Source organism: Anolis carolinensis, chromosome 1 (genome assembly GCF_035594765.1).
Source record: "Anolis carolinensis isolate JA03-04 chromosome 1, rAnoCar3.1.pri, whole genome shotgun sequence".
Classification (NCBI taxonomy): Eukaryota; Metazoa; Chordata; class Lepidosauria; order Squamata; family Dactyloidae; genus Anolis; species Anolis carolinensis.
This window is the reverse complement of record NC_085841.1, coordinates 255,675,640-255,700,962: the sequence shown is the minus strand read 5'-3', so window position 1 is coordinate 255,700,962 and position 25,323 is coordinate 255,675,640.

The following is a 25,323-nucleotide window of genomic DNA, read 5'->3' as shown; positions in this document are numbered from 1 at the left end:
GTTCCTAGTACATGGGGGAAATTGACTTAAGCATATGGTTTCTTTTCCTTTTGTTGGAATGTACCAAAGATTAATTAGGAAACCAAACAGGGGAAAGGGCTGCAAAGGCTTTCTGAAAACATGGATGTTCAGGCAGGCCTTTGACCTTGAGTAGGCTGAATGGGCCCATATGAAGCTGACACGTGGCATTTTGTGAATTGATGGCAATTATCTACTGTTGTTTTAAAATTGTATTATTCTGATTTTATGCTATATGTGTTGACGGGGGTTGTTGTTATAATTTTATACTTTTGTACCATGTTTTCCTGTTCTATGTTATATGTGCACCCTGGAATGCTTGTAAGCCATCCCAAGTCCCTTCAGGGAGATAGTGGTGGGATATAAATAAAGCAGGCCCCTATTTTGAAAAGAGGAGATGATCCATTCATTTTTTAAAAATACAGAGGTAATGGAGGCTTCCTTTTAGTATATGCCAACTAAGCATTAATTGTTCTGTGAATGATCTGCAGTTTGTGAGGGGTAGACTTCTCAGCACATCGTAAGCAATTCAAGCATGCAAAAGCAGTGAGGCAGTTTAACATTATTAATTGCAATCTAGCTGATTAGATTTATGTGGCACTGTCAGTCCTCACAGCCCAAATAATAATTCCTCACAATATTTAAAAAATTACAATGCCGTTAAATTTAGCCTTAGCAGGTTTTCCAAAGTGAAACCTCCCAACAGCGATAACGTTTTATTACATGTTTAATTTATTTGTCCCTCCAGTCAGGAAATGTCTCAAAGACTTATGTTGCTTCACATTGGTATTATTCCTTAAATATACATAAACATATTTAATCTATTTCTTTCATTCTGTTAGGATTCTAAGAATAAGGTTGTTTCCAGATGTCACTACTGGGAGTAATAATAGTATAGTATAGAGGCCTACTCAGTAGATAATAAAATAGCTAATTAAAGAGGTGCTATCTTAGGAAAAACTTTTGACATTACTTTTGCTGCTTCTGTGTGTGAGAAGATTTCTATCCGACTCTTGTTTTGGTCTAGTAGTCCAAATGGACTGGAAGATATTGTTTCTTCCAATGGGAAAGCTAGTCTTAAAGGGTTAGCAATTTAATTAACTGTTCATAGGCATAGTATTTGTCTCTGTGACAACTCACTAACTCATAACTCATTTCTATCATGCTTTTGAATTTTGATGGTCCTGTTTGTCTACTAATTGAGACATCTGGGGTAGTGATGGGAGAATGAGTTGATTACTCTTCCATGCCAGTTTTGATTGTCTTCTTCACATTAATGTATGATCTTTAAAAATTCATCAAAAATACACATGTATTATTCAATGTGTTTCCTCACAAAACACTTATAAATATATTCATCTAAATGCATTATTAAAATACTACAACTAATAATATTTCATTTATATACTGCCTTTCTCCTGGAGTGAAATCCAAGGTGGCTCACAAAAGAAATAGACATTCCTAAACATATTTTAAAATATGTGTTTTAAAATGCATAACTGTCATTTTATGAGTTGAGAACAGCCATTTTTGGGTGGAGAATTATTCCAGGAGGTTCAGATAGTTCACACCAGAGTTCACTAAAATTCCATTTGGATTTGTGCAATTAATGTAATCCCCAGCCTTCTGACTGTTTAGAAAATTGTGCCACTGACATTCACGAGAATTTAAACTGAGGTCAACTGTTGCTGTTTGAAAAATTTATCAATGCGTTTTTGAAGTCAAAAAGCAATATTAAGGCCCAATTGAGGTAGAACCACAACTGGAAAAAATCCACCATTTTGCTTAGAGATAGAAAAATATGGAATTTTTCTAGTGACTTTAAATTAAGTTTAACATGAACAAAATCTACTGAACCATGTCCAAAACATTGGAACCTTCTGCTAACATGGCAAATCCAGAATAATGAAGCTGAATAAAAAGAACAAGTGTGACATACATAGTGTGAGAACAGTGTTTGCTCCTTATTGTTCAGTTTGCACTATATCATAATTTTTTGTTGCTCATTTTGTGTCATTTTATGTTTTTTAAATAAAAATTATATCTAAATTGGTATACTTGCTTGTTGGTAGTCAAACATACCAACTGATTTTAACAAAAAGGACTTTTGTGGTGCTGTGCTGTTTTTAATCTGTTTTAATGTAATATTTTATTTTAAATCTGTCATAAATAAATATTGTTTTATGTAATATGCTTCAAGCTACTAGATGTGTTTTGTTGTGTTCTGTCTTTGTAAGATGCCTTGAGTCTCAGGCCTAATCTAGGGGCCATCTGGATTGACCATGATGACAGCCACACACACTGGAATGAATCTTCTGTGACACGATGTCAGTGTCCAGCTGGTCCAGTAGAGTGAGACCACATCAGTCTAGCAATCAGTTCATCCCCTTGTCCTTGTATTGCTGCTCCTTGTGTTGTCCTTGTATTGCTGCTCCTTACCAGAAATGCCAGATCTCTGTGGGGGCTTGACCATCTCATGTCATGTTTCTTGATGTCATAATACGGCACTCAATCTCAACTGTGCGATGGTAAATCATTGGGGGACTCCTGAGTAAAATGAAAATCCAAATACGTAATATTTCTTTACATATACATATACACAAATGTGCAGAGTCATGCATATAAATCAATGATGTGCTGCCCTTATATGTCATGAGAATGCTCAGATTCTGTCACTTAAGACAGTTGCATTACATTACCTAAGTGGTTCTCAACCTGTGGGTCCCCAGATTTTTTTGGCCTTCAACTCCCAGAAACAGCTGGTAAAATGGCTGGGATTTCTGGGAGTTGTAGGCCGAAACCACTAACCTAATGGGAATGCCAGCCATGTATACAGAGAAACTTTAGCTGTAACAAAGGTATATGCAAAAGAGACAAAGCTTGTAAGTTCCAAGGAGCTACACAGCAGTACACAGATGAGCATTATGAAGTCCTAGAAGCAATTGGACCTTAATATGAAGAGTAGCCCCTTTCAGACATTCAGATATTATTTTATAGTAATATGGGAGGGAGGAGAATGAGCATGAGTATATTTGCCCTTTTTAGTCCTTGTTCTTATCATACTAAAATCAAGAGCTTGTCTGATTTATCGAGATTCTCCATGTGATGTAGAAGTCAAATCCAAGGGTTCTCTGGGAAGTCTCCATCAAAGGAGTGGGGATTCTGCTTCATATACTTGTTTTCATCACGATGTGCACATCCCCCTCTCCTTATGCATTGCTAAAAAGTATTAATTTAATGCCTTAATAGGGCTGGTGTCATCTTTCTAGAAATGGATAAGACTGCTGATCTGATTGCTCTAGCTGGGAAACTAAATTGAAATGCAAAATCAGAGATGGTAGGGGAGTGGAGGGAATTAATTAGAAAATTATCAGTCACAATGAACAGAGTACACATTGCTGAATTATGTTTGTTATCTAAGCCTAAGGGCATTTAAACAGGAAAGATAATATTCAACAAAGGCAACAGCCCAGGAAAAATCATGTTAACAAAAAGAGATGTACTAACAGATTTCTTTACACCTTGGTGCAGCTTTTTATGAACGATTACCACAAGGCAGAAATGGAGTGAAATTCTGTGCACGTACTGCTGTCGGAGAAGACTTGCCAAGAAAGAGCGAGGTTGGTCTTCCCATATTCAACATCCACTTCATGCCGGAATCACTCTCTTGTTTTGTTTTATGTTTTTTAAAATAATCAAGTTTACTTTAGCACTAGAATGTCTCAAAATCTACTGAGCTTCAACAAAAATTTAAAAGGTCATTTTCTTGGCTGACAACTTCCAGAATGACCTAATCACCTTGGCCACCAGTTATATTGGCTGCTAGATGCTCAGAACTGCAGTCTGAACTGGAGTCCTTGTGGACAACAAGTTAAACATGAGCCAGCAATGTGATGCGGCTGCTAAGAAAGCCAATGGGATTTTGGCCTGCATCAATAGGGGTATAGCGTCTAGATCCAGGGAAGTCATGCTACCCCTCTATTCTGCCTTGGTCAGGCCACACCTGGAATACTGTGTCCAATTCTGGGCACCACAGTTGAAGGGAGATGTTGACAAGCTGGAAAACGTCCAGAGGAGGGCAACTAAAATGATTAAGGGTCTGGAGAACAAGAGGCTTAAAGAGCTGTGCATGTTTAGCCTGCAGAAGAGAAGGCTAAGAGGAGACATGATAGCCATGTACAAATATGTGAGGGGAAGTCATAGGGAGGAGGGAGCAAGCTTGTTTTCTGCTGCCCTGCAGACTAGGACACGGAACAATGGCTTCAAACTATAGGAAAGGAGATTCCACCTGAACATCAGGAAGAACTTCCTCACTGTGAGAGCTGTTCAGCAGTGGAACTCTCTGCCCTGGACTGTGGTGGAGGCTCCTTCTTTGGAGGCTTTTAAGCAGAGGCTGGATGGCCATCTGTTGGGGGTGCTTTGAATGCGATTTCCTGCTTCTTGTCAGGGGGTTGGACTGGATGGCCCATGAGGTCTCTTCCAACTTACCTGGCCGCCATAAATTTCCTGCTCGTGCCAGGAGGGAACGAGGAAATAACAAGCAAGTAAAAGGGATTTTTCTCCTCACCCCATCTGTCTCCTCAGGCATCATTGACTCATGTCCTCCTGGCACAACGAGGAAAGTTATAGTAGCCAGATACATTTTACTTACCTTTTAGGGCGAAATTGGGGGGCTTTGGGATGGCTGCATGCCATCCAGATTTCAATTATGATGTCATGTAGGCCCTCCCCCCCTGCGGGAAAGCCCGGGCTTTTTTGCGGGCAGTGGGGATTGAAATCTATGCCAAATTAGGTTTTTTAAACCCTCTTTGGCACGGATTTTAGTCTTGTCTGGAAGCACCCTAAGATACATTTTGATTTAAACAGCATTGGTTGAGGCTCGTTCAAATCAGTGTCTGATCCCTAATTCAGTACCCATAGGTGCTCAAGTTTTGATATCCGAAACCAAATACTCTCACTCTAATACCAGAACATTTTATTTTAATGATTAACAATGTGTATATAACAATAGTTGAGAACCTTGAACTCAGAACTTCAGGTACAGGCTTTTCCTAGGGAGCACGGCAGTAATGGGACCAGAACTCTCTCCAGGTCACAGTACCAGGGCTTTGATTATTATCAAGGATTGCAACATCATCTGCCACCTTGTCTGTCTTAATAGTTCTTCAATATCTGCACTAAGGTTTAACAAAATCTGTTATCATCTATTTCTTTCACTGCAATCAGCTAGGGGGGAAAGTGCTAGAAATATTTTGTTGAGATGAACTATTTTTTTCTTGAAATACTTGACAAAGAAAAATGGAAAAAATTAAGATATGGCATGTAAGAACAAGTGTGTGTACACAAACATGAGAGAAAGGTGAGTTGATTGACACAGCTGCCTCAATTCTGGGTATGAGCATTCTTGTATGTGAGCATTGGTGAGTGCCTACATTTTAAAATGTACCACAACCTCATTGCTTGGATTCAGCCTAAGACAGCATGCTTTGTTCTTTGGTAAAAGGAAGAACTGATGAGTGTGACAGTGGCTCTCAGGTGGAATGAATTATAATCAACTATACACCCAGGCTTTGTATTTTGACTCTAGGCTAATAACTGATTTTATTTCCACTCTGAGGCTCGATACAGGAGTAGTCTGATTTGATTCTTATTGTTACTCATGAACAACTTTAAAAATTAAAAAAACCTGAAATTAAATAAATGGTTTCTTAAAAGCTTAGTTAAGCAGGAGGGTTGAGATTGTAGTAAAGTACACTTTGGGCTCTTCCACACAGCCACATAACCCAGAAGATCAGGGCAGAAAATCCCACAATATTTGCTTTGAACTGGGTTATCTGAGTCCACACTGCCATATAAGCCAGTTCAAAGCAGATAATGTGGGATTTTACACAGCAGTGTGGAAGGGACCTAAGTCACGTCTTCTGGCCTTGAATCTTGCTTTACCAATCATAGGTTGATGCAAGTGATGGAGGTCTGTTTCCGCTGTAAGCTCTGGTGCAACAATCAGAAGCAGGATCCCTATTGCAATTGAGTTGGAGATCATTAGCAGAAGGGAGGTGGAAATATTAGTGTACTGTTCCCTGACTTTTCAAGGCAGCAATTTTGCCCTGAAACCCCTCTTTAATGCCCTGGGGATTGGAGAAGAGGCTTTGAAACCTGCTTGGAAAAGAAAAGTATAGAAGTTGAGTGGGGAAGTGCTTCATGTGAGTTTTCAGAAAGATGTGGAACCACAAGCAGAATGAAATGAAATAACGGTCACTGATGTATATGTTTACATTTGTCCCTGAAGTGTTTTATGTGGGTTATATATATATAATCTTAGTCAAATCATTCCTGTGTACCAGAACCCTCAGACTGCCACTTAAGTGGAAAATTCCAGGTGTCAGGAAGGCACTGATGATCTGATAATATATCATCAGAAAAAAATAATATGAGAAAAATTAAATGTTTGCAGAAGGAAATGCGCCATAAGCTTCTTTAATCAAACTGTTCTACCAAAAATGCAGGTAATCTGACAAACGTATTATCTTTACTGGCAGAAGCCGCAAGACAGAAAACATTTCTTATCAACAGGGAGCAAGGAGAGAAATCATCAACAAGGAAAATAAATCTTTCATGTTTTTTAATTGAGTATAAGATTTCTCGTTTCTTCTTCTTAAAAAAAAAACCCAAAACAATCTGTCTGCAATTTCAGCTGGTAAGAACCTTTAAATTTTCTTGTCCTGTCAAAAGCTGAAGTCTGAACATGAGCTTGCTTTTACAACTAAGCAGCTATTCTGCTTGTGAGACAGAAAGCAGTGGGCAGCTAAATGGCAAGTCCTTAGTTATTAAATGGCCTGGCTCGTAACCCAGATATTTCTTATTGAATTTTCTGGTAACAAACCCAACACAAAAGCAGAGTTTCTGAAAGTGCAGGTAGACAATACTGACAGAACAATTTACAACTTGCAAATGAAATGCCGACTTCTACTTAAAATGTATCAATTATATATCTATCATCTATCCATCTATTTATCTATCTATCATCTATCAGAAACTGCTGATGCCTCTCAGCATAGAGATAAAGAGAAAGGGAATGTTTACACATACCCTTTCTGTTAATTCTCCTGTGTATTTGCATGAGTTTGTGGGACAACTCCCATGACTACCTTAATTTACCATCCTACACATGGCAAGGATATGCTTCCTCTTTGCCCAGTCAAGGAACCTGTCCTCTCCCTATAATGGTGCCTGGTAAGCTTTGGTGTTCTTGATGGTAGCATTCTTTAATTTAGTATACAGCAACCCCTGTGTCTATGGAGAATACATTTCTGGACTTAACTGTGGAAATGGGAAACCATGTATAGTAGCGAGCCCTGTTGAAATGATTGACACCTGGTAGAAGTAAGCCATAGAATCATGTTGGAGAACCTAGAGAAAACCTAGCATTTCTAGATCCTTCAGAAGGACTCTGGGCCCTTCCACACAGACATATAACCCAGAATATCAAGGGAGAAAATCCCACAATCCCTGAGTTCACACTGCCATATATTCCAGTTCAAAGCAGAAAATGTGGGATTTTATTCAGCTGTGTAGAAGGGGCCTCTATGATCACTTTCAGGCAGAAGCCTACCATAGACTCATACTAGAGGATTTAGAAAATTCGCAGAGAAAATGCCTCTCAGGCATTTCTACGTCCTTTGGGAAATCTTTGTACTCAAACTCCAGCAGAGACAAGCTGAAGTTAGGCTACAGTCTACAGAGTCTATAGAATCATGCTGGGGGACATAGGAAATGTCTAGAAAGAACACATTTTTCTGATATAAGACCTAGTAGAGGTTTTGCTGAATTGCCAAATATAAGCCTCCCCTGAAAGTAAGACCTAGCAAAGTGTGTTTGGAAGCATACCCGCCAAACAGAACACCAGAGCATGCAGAATTGGTAAATGTACGTACTATAGAGTATTGTACATGAAAATAATGGTAGTAACAAGAAATTATTGATAAGATTCACTGTTTGTTTGGTTATGCTGGTTTGTGATGACAATTATATACTGTACAGTAGTCAACTACTGTACAGTATATAATAAATTTTCAGTTTTTGTTCAACAATAAATGTGAATTCTTCTTCATGGAAAAATAAGACATCCCCTGAAAATAAGACCTAGCACATCTTTGGGGGCAAAAATTAATATAAGACACTGTCTTATTTTTGGGCAAATGGTACAAGGTACTGTCCCTAGCTCCTCTTTTAGTTTAATATTTATTTATTTATTTATCTTATTTCTACCCCGCCTTTCTCTATACCGAAGAGGACTAAAGACAGCTTACATATGACAACATTTAGATGCTTTAAACAGAGACATACAAACAGAGACTTTAAATCAATTACATTTAAAATTAATACATATTAAACATTTAAAACATTACATTCAATATTACAATGACATCATCCGGAAATCATAGTCCAAGGCCATTCCGTCATCAATTATCCATAATTCTAAGTTATTATTGCACTGTACTAATCACTGAAAGCTTGATCCCAGAGCCAAGTTTTTACTTTCCTCCTGAAGACTAGAAGGGAGGGGGCTGATTTAACGTCACTGGGGAAGGACGTGGATGTGCATGTTGCATCTTATTCACACAAGTCTTGTTTAAATTATAGGGAGTCCCTCTGCTGGCTCAACATTTTCTGGTCAAAAGGGCACTTCCCCCTGTGGAGGAGAGGAAGGTGATTTTCACTGATTGCGTCTCCTCCCTGCCTCCTCCTTTTTCTCACCATCTGCTTTAGAGAGTTGGATAAATCTTCAGAACAATGTGGTGGGTTCCATGTGAAGGACAGATCAGCAACCATTGCCATTCTCCATCCATGTTTAGTAATTCCATTGGTGGAAATCTCTGTTACACGTGGCATTAAACCCTGGTTAATTGTACTCAGCCTCTCTAATCAAGGCTAATTTGATGGGTAGCTATGGAAGAAAGGCATTTTTCAGTTGTATGTAGAGTTTTCAGCAAATTTGGACCAAGAGATTGCATAACGACCCTAAAAATCTACAACATATACAAGAGATACAAAGCAAATTGCAGTTCTCAGTTATTTTGAGCTTACAGTAATATGCTGAAGCCTCTTGTGTGCCATGCCTGGTGTGATTTACTCTTCTGTGAGTCTCTATAGCTCCCCTGACTACATTGAGCTTTTGTAGTACTTCAGTCCCAAAGGGGGGAAAGTCTGATGCATCAAACATAATATAATTTTCACAGCCTGGTTTGTAAGACTTCTCTAGAATAAATCACCAATACTGGATGCATAGCTGTCTGACTCAAGAGGTAGGAAAAGTCGGAAGACATGTTAAACAAACTACACATATTGCATACATTTAGAAAAAGGAATGAAATAAGATCAGTCTTCTTGTTGTACTAAAGAAAAATCTGCAACCAAAATCCTGACAAGCTATTGAAATAATGAATGTTTAGCACAGCTTTCCTGAGAGAATTAACATTTAAAAATAGTTATATAGTTTTTGTTATTGAGAGTTCAATGTTACCACATTCTAAAGAAGCTACCTCTATTCTAAACCAGTGTGTGGCATCACTAATGGACTGGAGGGCAACAGACAAATGGAAACATAATCCAGATTAGAAAGAAATACTTTTGGTTAGTCAAGGCATATCAGGAGAGAGGGATGCAGTCTGTGCTGAATGGAGCTGCCCTGCCCCTGAAAAATAGTTTGGAGAAGAGAATGATGCTGGGGAAAATAGAAGGAAAAAGGAAGAGGGGCTGACCAAGGGCAGGATGGATGGATGGTATCCTTGAAGTGTCTGTTTTGACCTTGAAGGAGCTGGGGGTGGCAATACCCGACAGGGAGCTTTGGTGTGGGCTCTGTTCCATGAGGTCATGAAGAGTCAGAAGCGACTGAACAAATAAACAACAACCCCTGAAAATACAGTTTTGCAGTTTGGGTGTACTCCTGGACTCAACCTTTGGTGTCTGCCATGGCCAGGAGTTTATATGCACATTTAAAATTGGTGCACCATCTGTGTCCTTTGCTTCAGATGCCTGATCTAGCTACAGTGACAAACACCTTAATTATACTTCATTTGGCTTATTATCCAAATGCTCTACATGGAGGTGCTTTTTAAAAGCCTTCTTTAAACAAAAAGATATTTGTCTGTCAGTAAAGGAAGAGCAGGGATAGTGTTGGAGTGCAACTCTCTGCACCATCATTGGCCATTCTGTCTTCTATTGATGGGAGTTGCACCCCAACAACATATATTACTCATTCCTATTGTACTTTCAAGTTCTCCATTGCCTCCCTTGCCAGCCTTTTCATACTACAAAATTATGGTGCTATGATTCTACTTTAACTGCCCTGATGACTTCCTATAGAATTTTGGGATTTGGAGTTTAGAGAGAGATACTTAGGATTCTCAACTAGAGAACTCTAGTGCTTCACCAAATTACAAATGCCAGGATTCCATGGGATGCAAAAATGGCAACGAAAATGAAATGATAGCACAGTAAAGTCTCACTTATCCAACCTTTGCTCATCCAACATTCTGTATTATCCAATGCAGTCTGCCTCCCGCCTGGATCCACAACTTTAGGCAGGCAAGCATGACAGATTTTTAAAAATCTTCACAGGAGTGAAATTTTTATGGGTTTAACTTTCAACAATGTTGTGACTGTAAGTTCATTTTATGCAATTCTAACTTTATTTGTAGGCAATTTTAAGTAGTCAGTGTTTTTGTAGCCAATGTTTTCAATACATTGTGATGTTTTGGTGCTAAATTCCTAAATACAATAATTACTACATAACATTTCCATGTATTGAACTACTTTTTCTGTCAATTTCTTGTAAAACATGATGTTTTGGTGCTTAATTTGTAAAATTATAACGTAATTTGAGGTTTAGTAGGCTTTTCCTTAATCCCTCCTTATTGTCCAACATTTTCTCTTATCCAATGTTCTGTTGGCCTGTTTATGTTGGATGAGACTCTACCGTACCATAATTGTGTCATGTGAAAAGGTCCCAATCTTTTTGAATGTCAAAACCTGGGATATTTTACATACAAAGGCTATGTGCAACCACTAAACTAAGATGATCCCCATTGCTACTGAGAAACAGAAATAGAGCAGTTGTCAAGCTCCTGTTAGGCAGCAGGTCTTAATTCATGGTCTCAGCTCTTTCCTGTACTTCTCAAGTTGTGGCAGATCACAGTGATTTGAACTGAGCTGGAACAAAGGAGTTGTTCTTCCCCAATATGTTTCTGAAGTTCCCTGCTGTCATGGGCCAGCAGGAGGCAGAGGAAATACTTCTTGTCCCTGGGAAAGCTGAAAGCGAGATCTGTTGCTGCAAATTGCTCCAAGCTGTTCATCCTTACATGTATTTTGTGTTGTGTGTTCATACTCCAAAGCTTTTAAGAAATAGATAGGGTCCTGTCATATATGATATGTGGTTCGTAAGTGTTGGAGGACATCCAGCAAGATATCATCTAGCTTGACTATGAATGTAACCTGCGTCATGTCAGAGTAATTTACGCAGCAGTAGTTGGATGGAATCAGTGGAACGCAGAACAAAGAGACACCCAGAGACGTTAGTAAAACTATACACAAAGTTTTACTGACTTCAGCAACAATCAAGACAAACAGACTTGCAGACAATAGAGACAGGACTCTCACTCTAGGCAGACAGAACTCAACTAAGAACAGAATAGAGCAGATCTGATGCAATCAGCAATGCACACACACTTGTGTCTGGATACTCCCCAGCTCCAGCCACATATCAAGGTCATCACAGCTTCTTAGCATTTAACTCTTTCCAGACTATAGTACACTCTGGATGATGCAATCAGTATGCAATACAGGCAAGACACAAATTGCATTTAAACACTACCAATACACAAATCCCACATTAACACGTCAGTCACTCTGTCTCTATCTATACCATCTTACAGAGTAGTTTTGAGAATAAAAATGGGATGAATGACCAGGGCCATAGCCAGAAAAAAAATTCGGGATGGGTTTTGAAAATTTCGGGGGGCCCCCGGCTACAGACCTGTCAATATCTGCTTGAGAGAGTGCCTGGAGGGACTCTTAATTTTTTGCGTCTCATAGACTTAGCATGGGGATTTGGTTAACCAGTTAAAATTCATGAATAAACAAGGTTTTTTTTTAACCTGAAAATTTTCAGGGGGGTTGAACCCCTAAAATGCCCCCCTGGCTACAGGCCTGTGAATGACTATGTACACCACCTTGAGTTACCTAGGGGAGATGTGGGATAAATTAGGGGGCAAAGACATAGATCTGAATTCTGTTACAGGTAACCCAGTAAGATATTATACATTGAATCAATTGTTGAATGGTGAGTCAACATATACATACATCCCATTTATTCCACAAGTTTGCTGTAATTGGGACTATTAAAGGGATTCAGGGCATACACGGTATAGAGTCTATAGGTTTTTCAAAAATAAATATTATTTAAATCAGTGAAAAGAAAAATAAATAAAGAAAAGAAAATAGAGAAAATACAAAATGGAGAATAAATACCTCAACCCCACAGTCAACAATCACTGTTCTATTTCCAACACTGCCCCACCCCAAAGAATCTATATGACACTACAGTAAAGATTTCATTATTACTTAACTAACATTTGAATTTCTATTGAGAAAAGCAAATAATCAAACTCAGTCTTCAAATCCTACCAGTGTTGTGATTTGATTTAATTTTGATGATGAGGTAGAGAAGTATAAGTTGTAAATGAATTAAAGGACAACATGGAAGGCTGCAGTAAAGTTTGGTAACTCCAGACTGGGAATCAAGCAATCTTTCAAATGCTGTTGAACTGCAGCTTCCAGAAGTCCAACCCAATAGTAGTTATAAGGGACACTTGGAGTTGAAATTCAGTCATATTAGAGTACGATTCTGAACCTAATAGTCTTATGGTAATTCACTGTCTTTGGATGGTAATGCGTCTTATATGAATTATTTTGAAATGTGGCTAGCCAGCCACTTTGAGGCCATGCTGTTTATTCTGCTGAATGCTATTAAGTCATGATGGGCCCACAGCTGGAAAGTCAACATTGGTACACTAAATCACACTGCTGTACTTCAGCCTGATGTATCAACAGTTGTTGATCCTTAACACCTTCACCCACACACTTCACATTACTCGTTGTATTGCCTTTGTTGCTGAAACCCCTGGGTGAGGTGCTTAAAGCAGATCTTATCATCATAGCAAGGTGAAAAATATTTACTTGAAGATGTATTAGTTACTGTCAAATCATGGTCTTCATGCTACCTATCTAGTAGCCCTGATTGCTGAAGCTGTGAAATATTTTTGTGAAGTCACTCTGAATGCCACTGTAGTAAATTGTGCTTGTGATAATGTTAATTTGATTTATGCTCAGTGCTTCATGAGTATTTGAGATTTTTATCCAGATTCTGTTTGACTACTGTTAGTCATGTCGAGTAAAATATCAAATTGGACTTCTTGTTCGTAACCCCCCCTCCCACACACACACACAAAATATGTGTCTGCATTGCTTTTCTCCACAAGTTCTGTTGTGTTGTTGCTCTTTTGATTAGTTATTGTTTTGTGTCTTCAAATACCAGTAATTTCTGACCCATGGGAACTTTAGGACCACCTTATTAAAAGGCTTTCTGAGTGGAATTTGTTCAGAAGGGGCTTTCTATTGCCTTCCTCCAAGACTAAGGGCCCTTCCACACAGCCCTATATCCCAGAATATCAAGGCAGAAAGTCCCACATTACCTGAGTGTGGACTCAGATAACCCAGTTCAAAGCAGATATTGTGGGATTTTCTGCCTTAATATTCTGGGATAAAGGGCTGTGTGGAAGGGCCCTAAGAGAGTGTCTCTTCCAAGGTCACCCAGTGGATTTCCATGGCCTAGCAAGGATTCAAGCATAATCTAATGCTCAAACCTCCATGCCATGCTACAGCCTTAATCTAATTGTGTAGGCCCATTCATTTTAATTAATTTACATGCACCTTTTTCCTAGAATGAGCCCCAAGGTAGTTTCCAAATACACTCAGTCAATGGGATTGATCTATGTGTTACCATTCCACAATTGATTGATAGGTTTACTCTAGTTGGTAGTAATCAACAGAATGTCACTCCACATTTTGTCTGGGGTCCATTTGTTCCTCTAAACATCTATCAGACAACTGATTGAGAGGGCATACAATGTATGGCAAGGTGTGGCAACTGGGGAGGCTGAATGCTGCACTGATCCTTATGGGATTTTGGAGGGATGCATCCCAATGCATCTTTTGGCAGCCATAGGATTTGTTTTTTACTTTTTAAAAAAAGTATTCCTATTTGTCCTGAAGTCCATATGGACCAATTTGCCTACAGTTGTGGACTCTCCCAAGCTGATTGAAGAATCCGGGCTGTTTGAAATCAAAAGATAATTTCCAATTTGAAAAACAAGTTCTACTGAGACAGGAGTTATTCCTCCCAACCTGGACTTTCCACAGATATATAAACCCCACTGTCCTAGTTTCCAACAGACCTCACACCTTTGAGGATGCCTGTCATAGATGTGGGGGAAATGTCAAAAGAGAATGCTTCTGGAACATGGCCATACAGCCCGGAAAACTCACAGCAACCCAGTGATTCCAGCCATGAAGGTTTTCGACAACACAAGTTCTACTGGGCTTTAAACAGCCCACTGATAAATGAGTGGGTGGGCAAAACATGAAATTCACCCCACATCTCTTAGGAGATATGGATGTCAGACAACCTCCGGTTAGAAAAATCTGAGGATTTGAGGAACCACTGACAGCCACAATAAAAGTTGAAAGAGGGCTGTATTTTCCCCCAAACAAGCTACAAGATGCTTCTATCTGTGCCACTTCTGTACTGAGGCAGTGGAGTGGTTAGAAATGAATCACCTTGTGTAAAAGAAGAGGCAAGCCCATTTACACTTGTTCACTTTCTCACTAGGTGCTACAATAGCTGTTAGCAGCAACAACAGGGGGAATTTTGTGTGGATGTAGGCGTGAAGAACTTAGGGACAAGGGAAAAAGTCATACTATAAAGCCGAGTTTCTTCTAAAATGGATTGTGAGTTGGGGAGCCAGTGAAAAATGAAGGAACAGAAACAATGTTACTGATGAACCCTATGTGATTGAGAGACACATACTTTTATCCTTGCATTTGACCACAGAAGGGAATATATCACACATCAGAGGTGGAAGATATTTAATGAAGGCACTTGTTACATTGATTTATTCTTTCACACCATTCCTTTTCCACTGTGTGGTTTCTAATGATTTCAAGGCAAATTGTTGAACCTGGAGAGTCAAGGGTTAAAGAAACCTGTGAAATCCAGAAAAGAAAGAAATCCAGCTAGAAAGAAAAAAAGTAGGCAAAAATTACGAGTGGCTATTATAGATTATAATGTAGGACACCTAGCAAGCCAAAGCTTGTGTAATTGACAAAAAGTGTCAGTGAATAAAGAATGCAGATCAATAATTAATTTTACCTTCATTTTAATATTTTAGCCCCAGACAGATTTAGTGCATACTGGATGCTGCAAAAGACTGATGCAAATTCTGGTTCTTTGAAGTGTCATGATGGGGCTATAAAATGTTTCTTTCTTCCTGGTATCTCTAAATTCCACTCCACATAAAATACTGGGGTGGGGTGGGGTGAAACCAAGGCTATTTGCAATGAGGAAGAAATCAGACTGAACACAGACATCTCATTCAGCTGGTGTCATGGTTTGATGTCTAAATAAAGGGGACAGCTGCATACGGTTACAAAACCCTGTCAGAATGAAATGGTGGATAAGCTGATTTCAGATGAATTTGAAATATGAAGGTGGAGTGCAACTTTTTGGTGACAGAATTTGGTGCCAGCAACCAGATTGTTTTAAGAGAAAGACAGAACTGATGCAGGGAAAGAACAGAATATTTTGGTGCTTTGAGTAGCATCTGGAGTCATTCCAAGCTAGCAGTCAGTGAGTGGCTTCTAGATTAAAGACTGGTATGTCTTATTGGAGCATTTACTTATCAAAATTCCTTGGAGCGATGAGACCAACCACATGCGCTCTAGACCCTTGTCCTACTTGGCTTATAAAGCTTGCCGGGGGGGGGGGGGGTTGGTCTATTGGTTTTTGAGGATTATCAATGCCTCATTGGAACAAGGGCAATTTCCATCTAGCCTGAAACAGGCAACTATTAGACCTATTCTAAAAAAGGCATCCCTTGATTCCTCGATTCTATCTAATTACTGACCAATTTCAAACCTTCCATTTTTAGGCAAGGTTCTAGAGCGAGTGGTGGCCTCTCAACTCCAGGGATTCTTGGATGACACCGATTATCTTGACCCATTCCAGTCTGGCTTCAGGCCTGGTCATGGCACTGAGATGGCTTTGGTCACCTTGGTGGATGACCTCCGCAGAGAACTTGATGGGGGAGTGTGTCCCTGTTGGTTCTCCTGGACATCTCAGCGGCTTTCGATACCATCGACCATGGTATCCTTCTGGGGCGGCTCTCGGGAATGGGCCTTGGGGGCACTGCTCTACAGTGGCTCCAGTCCTTCCTGGAGGGTCGTACCCAGATGGTGAAGCTGGGGGACACCTGCTCGGACCCCTGGCCTTTGACCTGTGGGGTCCCACAAGGTTTATTCTTTCCCCCATGCTTTTTAACATCTACATGAAACCGCTGGGCGAGGTCATCCGGGGTTTTGGAGTTCGGTGCCATCTCTATGCAGATGACACTCAACTCCACTACTCCTTTCCACCTACTTCCAAGGAAGCCCCTCAGATCCTAGACCAGTGCCTGGCCGCTGTAATGGGTTGGATGAGGGCCAACAAGCTGAAGCTCAATCCTGACAAGGCAGAGGTCCTCCAGGTCAGTCGTAAGGCCGATCGGGGCATAGGGTGGCTACCTGTGCTTGACGGGGTCACACTCCCCCTGAAGGCGCAGGTCCACAGCTTGGGGGTCCTCCTGGACTCATCGCTGTCACTTGATGCTCAAGTGTCGGCAGTGGCCGGGAGGGCCTTTGCACAGTTAAAGCTAGTGCGCCAACTGTGACCATACCTCGAGAAGTCTGACTTGGCCATGGTGGTCCACGCTCTGGTTACCTCAAAGATGGATTACTGTAACGCACTCTACGTGGGGCTGCCCTTGAAGATGGTCCGGAAATTGCAGTTGGTACAACGGTCGGCAGCCAGGTTACTAACTGGAGCTACTTATAGGGAGAGGTTAACCCCCCTGTTTAAGCAGCTCCACTGGCTGCCGATTATATTCTGGGCCCAATTTAAGGTGCAGGTTATTACCTAGAAAGCTCTAAATGGTTTGGGACCTGCCTATCTTCGTGACCACGTCGTCCCCTATGAACCCACCCGGTTGCTGAGATCTTCCGGGGAGGCCCTCCTCTCGCTTCTGCCTTCTGTATTTATTACGGTCTTACCTTTTATGTGTTTTTAATGTAATTTTTTATCCTGTTTTGTTGTTTCAATTGATATATTGCATTACTGTTTTATCTGTTTTTTATTGTGATTGTATTATGTTGCTTATATTTTGTCCTTATGTTGTTTGGGCCTCTGCCCCATGTAAGCCGCCCCGAGTCCCCACGGGGAGATGGTGGCGGGGTATAAATAAAGTTTTTTTATTATTATTATTATTATTATTATTATTATTATTATTATTATTATTATTAAAATTCTTGGATGTTATTCAGGACAAGATAAGAGTTTTGTGATCCATGCTTCTTTATATTGTTATCCCAAGGGAAGCTTATCCAAATTGATTTGATAAGATTTTTAAACCAAGAATACACAGAACACTTAACAAATGTTACAGTGCATGGAAGTACACTCACTACAAATAATAAGAGGGGATGCAGTTTAGCTACATCTGTGGGGTCACACAATAAGAACTGATTTTCAGGTCCTCTTTTCACACTTTGTACACAATGTGAAAAGCAATAGAGTCAGAGATGGGATGAGCCAGCATAGTGCTGTCCTTTGAGTGTTGGACTAAGTGTGGGAGATCAGAATTCAAACTCCTGCTGAACTATGGAGACCCACTGGATAGATCCAGGCATGTCATGGCCACTCAGCCTCAAAGGAAGGCTTTGTCAAGAAAACCCTAGTATAAGGTTGTCTTAATTCAGAGTTGACTTAATTCAGAGTTGACCATCAGGGCCTCTGACAGATCTCGATAGGAAAAGGGTTCTAAAGTGGAGAGTGGTTAAGAATCTGTCAATAAGATTAAAAGAAAATGTATACAAAGTCCTATGGAGATGGTATACCACACCAGTTAAATTACACCAGATGGGTAGGAAGCAAAGTAACCTCTGCTGGAGATGTGGCATGCACAAAGGGACATATTTTCATTTATGGTGGGAATGCCCCCAGTTGAAGAGTTTTTGGAACAACATATTCATAGAAATAGGTAACATTATAGGATTAAACATCACCCCGGATGCTAGGTTAGCATTATTAATGGATGCCACAAAGTTGAATTTAGAAATGGAAAAGAAAGAATTGGTAATTATTTTACTCACAGTGGCAAGACTTATAATTGCAAGGAATTGGAAGATAGTAACCAATCTCATAATGGAAGCATGGCATGGGGAGGTATGGAACGTAGCCTTAAATGATAAATTATCAATGGAAATGAGGGTGTTCAGGGGAAACAAATAGATCTGATTTTGATTTATACTGGTCAGTTTTTATTAAATATGTTTTAGAGAGTGAAAAAGGAAAACAATACAACTTCGTTGGTCAGAAATTTTGAATATGACATTTGTTTACTGGTTGACTTATACATTTATGGCAAAGGAAATTATACTTGTTCAAGCTTTGATGGTGGGGTTATATGTTTGTAAAATGTTCATTGTTTCGTGTTTTGTTTACATTGTAAGTTGTTAATGTATGAAAATAAAAAAAATAAAAAAATAAAAAAAATAGTTCAGCGTTGACTTGAAGGTATATAACAACAAGAAGAGAAATTGGAAAGTTACTTTTAAAAAGAATTAGTTGTCATTTTGAAGACTTTGTAGGGAGTTAGATACTTCCATAAATACCATTGTTGAAGAGCAGTGGTTCTCAACCTGTGGGTCCCCAGATGTTTTGGCCTTCAACTCCCAGGAAGCCTAACAGCTGGTAAATGGGCTGGGCTTCTGGGAGTTGTGGGCCAAAACACCTGGGGATCCACAGGTTGAGAACCACTGGTTAAAGAGTTAAAAGAGTTATTGCTAAAATAGACTGTAGCAGAGATAATGAATCAGGAGACATTGCTAGGAAATGTAGCAATGACACATCTCCAGCCAACCCTATCTAGGCTTTCTGAACTACTGGCCTCTCAGCATAGCTGGATGCATAGCAACAGGCATTCACAAGGATCTCCAGAAGTCCCCATGAATGATGCTGTTGCTGTGCATTCAGCTGTGGAAAGATAGCTGAAAACTTATATATCTCCCCCCGCACGTCTTATAAACTAGGAAATGACTGATATGGGGTGGAATGGGGAAGTTTGTTCTGTGATTTGTAGAAAATTCTGACCTTCACAGTGACCAAAAAACTGAAATGTTGGGGGGGGGGGGTACATTCAATGTACATCACCACACCTCAATAACAGGATGCCAGCCATTTTTGTAACCACTATCTGCTTTTAATGCAGCAGGAGACACAGCACAAGGCTATTTCTTAACCAGCACTATTCTCCCTCCACTATTTAATAAGGCCATATTCCATAACTGCGCCCCTGGTGGCCCAGCGTGTTAAAGCATTGGGCTGCTGAACTTGAGATCGAAAGATAGCAGGTTCGAATCTGGGGAGTGGAGTTAGCACCCGCTATTAGCCCCAGTTTCTGCCAACCTAGCAGTTTGAAAACATGCAAATGTGACTAGATCAATAGGTACAGCTTTGGCAGGAAGGTAATGGCGCTCCATGCAGTCATGCCAGCCACATGACCTTGGAGGTGTCTACGGAGAATGCTGGCTCTTCAACTTAGAAATGGAGATGAGCACCAATCCCCAGAGTCGGACACGACTGGGCTTAATGTCAGGGGAAAACCTTTACCTTTACCTAATCCCATAACTATTTTTTTTTAAAAATAGGTATAATTTGGAAACAGTGTAGTTCTATTCTTGCTTAATAGCTAGTGTTTTTACTGGAAAAATAAGTACCTGTAATTATAAGTATATGCCAAACACTTCTGAATGAGGGCCAAGGAACCTGTGATTTCACGTTTAGTTAAGGATGAGGCATGAGTGGAGTGCTATTTTTATCAACATATGGAGTGCCACTCCTGGTGTAAGAAACCACGTGTGAATTTAAATTGGAAAGAAGAGATGCCATAGCCATGAGTTGATCTGATGAGTGTGAAATGCCTTGTGTTAGGCTTTTTAAAAGCAATTCTGTACTGAAACACAAAATGATCTTCTCGAAATTCTGCCATGACCCAATTAGTAGTTGTTTTGTCCCTGTAGAAAAAAAATACTCGAGATCTCAGGACAGCTTTAATTGAAAACCTGCATTGCAAAAATATGTGGTCACTGGAACTAGGCATGACATGGGATTTCACCTTCTGCTGCATCTGCAATATTAATTCAAAAATATTTATAATGCTTTTAAAAAATGGCTAAAAATCCAAAAGAGAATAGAATTAAAACTACCCAGATGTAATTACAGGTTGAGAGATATACTATTCCTTCTAAATGTTTCTACATTTTAAAATTGATTGCAAAGTTTGATGCAAAGTTTGATGTACACAGAGGGAAAGGATGAAAAACACATTTCTGTGAGATTATCATAACATAATGGGACATAATGGAATTTTGGTAATAGTGTTTGTGTTTGCCTATATGGGTCTGATGATTTAGGACATCAGTATATTGAATTTAAGATTATAGGAAGCTATGGTATACTAGTCAATAGCCCAGTATTTTCAATATTTACTGGTGCCTCTATATGGCCATGATTTAAAATGTTTTCCATATCCCTACCTTGCAATCATTTTCTGGTGTTTGCCCATCCAATAAATAACCAGGCCTAATCCTGATTAGCTTGGGAAACCACATATTGGGTCTGTTCAAAGAAGAGACATGTTCAGACTTGTCTAATTGCATATATGTGAGTTGATGGATGCAAACTAAAAATAATTAACTGTCTCATACATCTTGAATAAATCATCCAACCAGAACGGCTGTTAATAGTACATTTGACTATGGTTGCTGAAAATGTTAAAATAAACTTGGAATGAATACAATTTTTACTGAACTGATTATAAAATTCGGTATGATGGCAACATGCCTCTTTGGAGTATTTCCCTGGCTTCCTTGGGATGTTGGCAGCTTGAGTTAAAACATGGCACCTATGTATCACTATCTGTCCATATCTTCACCTCTTGTAATATGCAGGTAAAGGTAAAGATTTTACTGACTCTGGGGGTTGGTGCTCATCTCCATTTCTAAGCCGAAGAGCCGGCATTGTCCATAGACACCTCCAAGGTCATGTAGCCAGCATGACTGCATGGAGCACCATTACCTTCCCGCTGGAGCGGTACCTATTGATCTACTCACTTTGCATGTTTTCAAACTGCTAGGTTGGCAAAGAAAACATGGTGACGAATCACCATATTTTCTTTCCCTCTTTCATCATTATGGGGCAATTCTTCAATACTGCATACGATCAGGAAAATTCACTTTAGAAGAAGCCAGGAAATGCTAGATCTATGGTTTAATTTAATTTATTAATTTTAGTGAGCAGTTGGACATAAAATGTGCAACCCCCCCCCCCCCCCCCAAATATAGTGCAGTTTTAAAAGTGATGGTGTGCTTTTGGGAAAGTTGTTGGAAGCTAGACACAAGGGCTGGAATCTTATCAGTGATATAAGAAAGTGTAAGTTCAGCTAACTGCCATGTAAGTTCCTCTTTGGACAGGTTGTAGGATGCTATGCTTTTGCTCTTGTGCACAATCCAAAACTTGCTGCTGCTGCTTCTTACTTGAAGGAAGAGAAGGGTAGAGAAAAGAGATTTAGACTAAGTTGATGTGGCTACTCTAAACTCTTTGTTTATTCATTCAGTCTCTTTTGACTCTTCGTGACCTCATAGACCAGCCCACAGCAGAGTTCTCTGTCAGCCATGGCCACCCCCAGCTCCTTTAGGGTCAAGCCAGTTACTTCAAGGACACCATCCATCCATCTTGCCCTTGGTTGGCCCCTCTTCCTTTTTCCTTCCATTTCCCCCAGCATAATTCTCTTCTCCAGGCTTTCCGGTCTTCTCATGATGTGGCCAAAGTACTTCATCTTCATCTCTAATACCCTTCCCTTCAGTGAGCAGTCAGGCTTTATTTCCTGGAGTATGGACTGGTTGGATCTTCTGGCGGTCCAAGGCACTCTCTGAATTTTTCTCCAAGACCACAGTTCTTTTGCTCAGCCTTCTTATATGAGGGTTGAATGAAAAGTAATGCATTCACCTTCATAACTCCTCAACAGATGGCAGTACTGGTATGCAGCAGGTACTGGCTTGTTCAGTAGACTCTCCTCTACAGTTCCATTTGGCAAGAAGCCTTAGCATTGAATGGTTGTGTTGTTAAAGTACGGAGTATGGAACCCTGCGCAGATGGTCAGTCAATGCGGCTTATGTGCAGTCAGTGAATTCTTGACAGCAGAAAGTGTCACCCAAAGGAGATTCATCAGAGAATGCAAGCTATTTATGGTGATTGTGTTGATGTGAGTACTGTGAGTCATTGGGTAAGTAAGTTTAAAGATGTTGAGGTGGAACATCTGACTTGTGTGACAAAGAGTTGGACGTCCTGTGACAGCAACCACCGAGTTTCACAAGCAAAAGGTTGACAGATTAATTCAGGATGATTGTCGTATTACTCAGAGAGAAATGTCAAGCATTTCGGCATTTCACAAGAATGTGTGGGTCACATTACTGCTTTGCTTGTTTATTGGAAGATCTATGCACGATGGATACCATGAGATGCTGGTTGCGGAAACAGAGTGTCGACTTCTTCTGTGACGGCTTCAAAAACTTGTTCATTGTTGGCAGAAATGTATCCAACTGGCTGGTAATTATGTGGAAAAGTGAATCATGGTAGTTAAAGAGCACATTCTAAGGATTATTTCTGCATTTGATTTATTAAAATATTCCCATCCAAATCAAAGTAACAAAGGTAGAAGCATTACGTTTCATTCAACCCTCGTAGTCCAGCTCTCACATCCATAGGTTACTACAGGGAATACCATTGCTTTAACTATGTGGACTTTTGTTGCCAGTGTGATGTCTCTACTCTTCACTATTTTATCGAGATTGGTCATTGCTCTCCTCCTAAGAAGCTCGCAGGGGAAGGAAAAGTTGGGTGTGCTCCATTTGAGAACACACTATCATGTCTTTTCCCCAACCAACTTGAGATTACCTTCTTTTCTATGGTCTAGCTTGACATTCCCTCCTTCCCACCTCTAGTTGTGAAGGACAGAGGGACTGTCTACATGGACATAATAATAATAATAATAATAATAATAATAATAATAATAATAATAATAATAATAGCAGCATTGGGTGCTGTGCCAAAAGATCTCAGCCGGCATTTGGAAACAATAGACATTGACAAAATTACGATCTGCCAACTGCAAAAGGCCACCCTACTGGGATCTATGTGCATCATCCGAAAATACATCACACAGTCCTAGACACTTGGGAAGTGTTCGACTTATGCTGGATTTTGTTTCACAAAATCATATCTATCTTGTTTGCTGTGTCATACAATAATAATAATAATAATAATAATAATAATAATAATAATAATAATAATAACAACAACAACAACAACAACAACAACAATAATAAAATAAATAAAAGAAAAATAGTCTGGCATCATTGCTATGTGGAATAAATTCCTTCAAGTTTCATTATTTGAAATGCTTGAACGGGTCTTTATATAGGAGCAATTTTTAGGATTTATGAACTGGGTGGTAGAACAAAAAACACCTGTGAACATATTTTATAATTAATATGCGCAGAATAGTCAATATGCATAAACACCAACTTCTATGCAGAAACAAACAACATGAAGTAGAAAGTCTATATTTTGTAATTCACATTTATGTAAAGACATTTATGTTCCAGCTTATCTGAGTAGTTCTTGGTGGCTTACAAGTTAACAATTTAATTAAAAACATCCTTTTAACTAACAACAGAACAGAACACAGCTTAACAAGGAAACACAAGCAGAAAGCCATAGTACAAAATATTTAAAATAGTTTAAAAAGTAGAGATAGATGTAAACAGCAAATTCAGATAGCATGCTGAATAACCCCCCTGCTAAAAAAGATAGGAGGTAAGAAAACCTTCACAATGGGTGCATCTACACTGTAGAATAAATGTAGCTTGACACCACTCTAACTGTCATGGCCCAATACTATGAAATCATGGTTGTTGTATTTTGGCGAAGAAACAAAGCTATTTGGCAGAAGAGGCTAAAGACCTGATAAAATTACAACTCCCCTGATTCCATAGCATTGAGCCATTGCTGTTAAAGTGGTGTCAAACTGCATTCATTCTGTGTAGTGTAAATGCATCCATTGTGAAGGTTTTCTTACCCTCTATCTTTTTTTTAGCAGGGGGGTTACTCAACATGCTACCTGAATTTGCTGTTTACATCTATCTCTACTTTTTAAACTATTTTAAATATTTTGCACTATGGCTTTCTGCTTGTGTTTCCTTGTTAAGCTGTGTTCTGTTCTGTTGTTAGTTAAAAGGATGTTTTTAATTAAATTGTTAACTTGTAAGCCACCAAGAACCCAAGATAATTAATGCTAAGGTGAGAATGGTGAATTTCACAGAGTACCAGTAGCCTTTTTACTAGTCCCAAATGAAGATTGCTCAGGAGTAATTGGGATAAGTAACTACATACATTATTTTAATAGCTATACAGTCTTATACGAGGAAAAGGTAGCCATTCAGATATTCTGATCCTAAACCATTCGAGATATTAAAGGTCAGTAGCAGCCATTTCAGTGATGCCTTCTTGTACTATTCTGTAGCTGAGCCAGGTGAATTTGGGAATTCATTTGTGGGTGTATTTGCATCCTCCAATGCAGCTCGATCTGGTATAGCTTCTTCAAATTGCCTGGAATAACCTAGGAATAAAAGGTCTCAATAGTTTATTTCAATTCCAAAGCATGGTGGATATATTCCTATAAGAAGAAGTCATCTCAGCTTGGGGCTCAATGAGGCATGCCAGTGATTGCTGTTGCAACAGAGCCCAAGTCACAGGTCTGTGCTGCTGTAGGCTGGATTATCAGTTATGTGACTGGCGCAAATGTTCTTAGGCTAAGG